The sequence below is a fragment of the Cynocephalus volans genome, chromosome 9 (genome assembly GCF_027409185.1).
Source record: "Cynocephalus volans isolate mCynVol1 chromosome 9, mCynVol1.pri, whole genome shotgun sequence".
Lineage (NCBI taxonomy): Eukaryota > Metazoa > Chordata > Mammalia > Dermoptera > Cynocephalidae > Cynocephalus > Cynocephalus volans.
This window is the reverse complement of record NC_084468.1, coordinates 133,604,411-133,608,460: the sequence shown is the minus strand read 5'-3', so window position 1 is coordinate 133,608,460 and position 4,050 is coordinate 133,604,411. Positions and strand designations below refer to the sequence as shown.

At 39.4% G+C, this 4,050-nt stretch overlaps 1 pseudogene; it reads left to right on the top strand.

Annotated features, from left to right (window-relative positions):
- The first annotated feature begins 231 nt into the window (after window positions 1–231).
- LOC134386746 (U2 spliceosomal RNA) lies at window positions 232–335 on the top strand (annotated as a pseudogene).
- Window positions 336–4,050: the final 3,715 nt, after the last annotated feature.

The following is a 4,050-nucleotide window of genomic DNA, read 5'->3' as shown; positions in this document are numbered from 1 at the left end:
CTATTCTATTATTCAGCCTATCTGCTTAATCTCTTATATTCACAATCGTATGTAATCATATATTTAATTTCCAAGAACTGCTTCTTGCTCCCTGGTTGCTGCTGCTTGGTGGCAGACTCTTCTTTTGTATATGTAATATGCTTTTTCATCTATGAGGATGCCAAGTAAAATATCTCATATATTCTCTTCTGTTCCCTAAATGCTTTTTCTGTTTGATCTAGAATCAATTGTATCGCTTCTCGGCCTTTTGGCTAAAATTAAGTGTAGTATCTGTTCTTATCAGTTTAGAATCAATTGTACATTTTGGTGTTTCTGTTTTATAGTATTGATTTTCCTTGTTTATCATTGGTTGAAGTATATGTTTATAAATAAAGGACTAAGTTGACTGATACAGGTGGTGGGTTTGTTCCTTCAAAAATGCTTTCCTCTGAGTGATAAAACTGTGTCAATCAGTGTATTAATGGGTCCTGCCAACATGTGAGTTTTCCTGTAAGGGAGCAGGAAGGCAAGCTGGGTCCCCCAAAATTGTCAAAGTAAGGAAGTTGTTATTCAAGGGGTGAGATGTATCTGGAGATAGACGGTTTACTACATTTTATCTCTAAGAGCTGCCTTTCCTTTCTGTCTCCCAACAATTTCTGGGCCTGAAGTTACTTTAAAACCTAAATTACCTTAAGGTCTACTCCTCTTCCCTGTCAAGCCACAAGTCCTGCACTGGGAACCTAAGTTTTGCCAACTTAGTGTGGATAGCAGTTTTTGCCTTTAGCTTAAAAGTGAAGCCTTACCTGGCTACTAGGTGGAATTGGTTGTGGAGGGAGCTGGGCAGCTCTGGGTAGCTAGAGCTGGTATTCTGAATGCTGCTCTTTAATTGTCTTCATTGTTGCCCAAGGGCCCACTTTTTATTCTTTGACTCTCAGAGGGAGCTCTCCCCTCTGACAGGGAGGACTCGTGCTTAAACTTCTGATGTCTTCGACTCTGCTTTCAAATTTCTCAGGATGTCTTGTCCATTGAAAATCACTTGTTTTTCAGTGTTGTTATGGTTCCACTCAGATTTTAATTTTATTTTATTGTCATTTTACATTTAGAGGGAAGGGAGGTGGATGTGATTTATTCAGTCATCTTGAATCAGTCAAGTAAACATTTCCATGTGATTTTTCACTTAGACGCCTCAAACTTAATTAAGCCAAATACAGCATATTCCCATCCTCCCTCATCTTGCTTCTTCATCTTGCTTTGTTCCTAACATCATTTAAAGGTAGCCTGTTCCATATACAAATACCATATCATTCCTCCTGCTTCCTCCCTCAGCACATATTGTCCTTTCCTAATCCTGTCCATTTTATATCTTTCCAGTCAAACCCTCCCAACCAACCCAGGCTCTGGGTGTAGAAATCTTCTAAGGTGGTAATGACTGGCAAACCCAAGATATCTAAAAGCCTGGTTTGCATAAATGACACACATAAGCTGTCCCACAGCCAATTCTTGCATGTCTCTAGTATGTTTTATAGTTCTTCCTCCTCATCTCCTAATGTTTGTGTGTTGTTAACTGTTAAGAATGGACTTTGCATTGCAATAAGCAGATGGTTTGCACTTCTGATGTAGTGGAAAGAGCAGGGGTTTTGGGGTCTTCAGATCCAGGTTTGAAAATTTGTACTCCCTTTTTATTTAACTGGCTTCCTTGAGATTGCTTTCTCATCAATAAAATGGAAAAGACCTGCATCGTGGGACTTATGTGAAAATTAAATGAGAATGTATTAAGAATGTCTCTAACATAGTAAACCCTTGATGAATAATAGCCGTTGTTGTTGTCATGGTGCTGATAGCCAATTTTTGAATTTATTTCAATGGTTTTCTGTGATCTGGGAGCCACAGAAGCGAATCCCTTGTGTAGCTCCCTGTGCTTCTTTGTAATAATTGCTTCCCACCCCCAAATAGTGCATTTTTCATTACACAACTATTATGTTTTTACTAATATTGCAATTCTGAAGGAGCATGTCAAAATGCTTTCTTTCCATGTCAAAATTATTTGAAGCCTTGTGGAAATGTACAATCTCTCTTTTCCATGAATTGATAATACCGCCCCCCCACAAGAAACAAAAAGAGACAACACATAGGCTTTTTAGCTTAGCTGATTTCCAATTTGCAGAGGTGTGAAGAGAACTCATACCAGCATATTCAACGACAGATACTTATGTTATATCTCCTACATGTAAGGTGCTCTGCCAGGCATTTAGATATGTAAAGGCTCTGTCTTAAAGCAATTTATAATAGTGGAAACAATAAGACATAAAGAGAATTGTAACATGGGTCAAAAATGTGATAAGTGCCAGTAGGTGCTAACCACTGCATATATGGGGGTGGGAGCAGCATTATTTCTGCCTGTGGGAGAAGATCAAATAAGGCTTCAAAGCAAAGGTGGCAGATGTCACTCAGGTGTCTCTTACTCAATGATTCTGTGAGTCTTCAGTACTGAGCACTTACTTTAGAGGCATTCTACACAGTGAAGAATAGAGTGAGACCACTGGACATCTTCCTTGTTTGTGTTTCTGTCTTCTTTCGAAGGTGCCCTTGTGGATGGTGGATAATGTAGTGAGGAGGAAGGACACAGGTGTGCTTGAATTTGCAAGTGATTTGTTGTATAGAGAATACCTTCCCTATCCCCAAGTATAAGGTAGTGTGGCAAGCCAGGATGTGGTTTTACCTTTTCCCTATTAAAAGAAAAAGATTTTTTCATCACTCTAGATTAGAGACCAAGACTGCCCCACTGTGGATAAAAAATCTCAGTTTGAAGATCCAGATCAGAAAAATCTTCTTCCAAGTAGGAAAAGTTGGCAAAGCCAAGTGTTCTTACACCAGAGCAAGGTGCCTGGAATTTGGAATAATGTGGTCCTCCCTTTGCGGCTTCTCCACAGGTAGAGGGGTCTCTCGGTTACAGTGGTTTCTGATAGTTGTTCATTTTGCAGACAGCTCTAGAAAGGTAAAACTTTATGTTATGAGATCTGTGACATAATCAGAACTAAAAGAAGAGGAGACAGTAAAAATGGGCCTTTTGTTCTTTATTTGTTTATTTATTTATTATGAATATTCATGAGATACAAAGCTCATTGTCCCCCCTCCTGTCCATGATGTGGGGGCCAGATTCATACTGCGGCATATCCATTACCAGAAGTTACTTTTGTACCCTTTGTCCCCTTCCAATTATCCCTCAACCTCCATCCCCTTCCCCCTCTCCCCTCAACTCCAATTTGTAGCCCTAGGAATGTTCCCTCCCTCTGTTGGATCACGGCACTGCTGTGGTCTTTCTCTCCTGCCTTCCTTTCTCTCTTAGCTCCCACATATGAGTGAGCACATGAGGTATTTATCTCTCTCTGCTTTGCTTGTTTCACTCAACATAAGTTTCTCCAGGTTCATCCATGTTGTTGCAAATGGGAGTATTTCATTCAAATAGCAGAGAAGTATACCATAGTGTATATATACCACAGTTTCCTTATCCAATCATCTATTGATGGACATTTAGGTTGGTTCCATATCTTGGCTATTGTAAACAGAGCTGCAATAAACATGGGAATGCAGGTATCTCTTCGACATGATTTCCATTCCTCTGGATATATACCCAGAAGAGGGATTGCTGGATCATATGGAAGATCTATGTGTAGTTGTTTGAGAAACCTCCAAATTGTTTTCCAAAGTGATTGTACTAATTTACAGTCCCACCAACAGTTCATGAGTGTTCTCTTCTCTCCACACCCTCGCCAGCATTTGTTATTCACCGTCTTTTTGATTATAGCCAGTCTAACTGGAGTGAGGTGGTATCTCAGTGTGGTTTTAATTTGCATTTCCCTGATGACTAGTGATATTGAGCATTTTTTCATGTATCTGTTGGCCATTTATATGTCTTCCTTTGAAAAATGTCTATTCATCTCCTTTGCCCATTTTTTAATTGGGTCATTAATTTTTTTACTGTATAATTGCTTGAGTTCTATGTATATTCTGGGTATTAGTCCCTTGTCAGATGCATAGTTGGCAAAAATTTTCTCCCACTCTGTAGGTTGT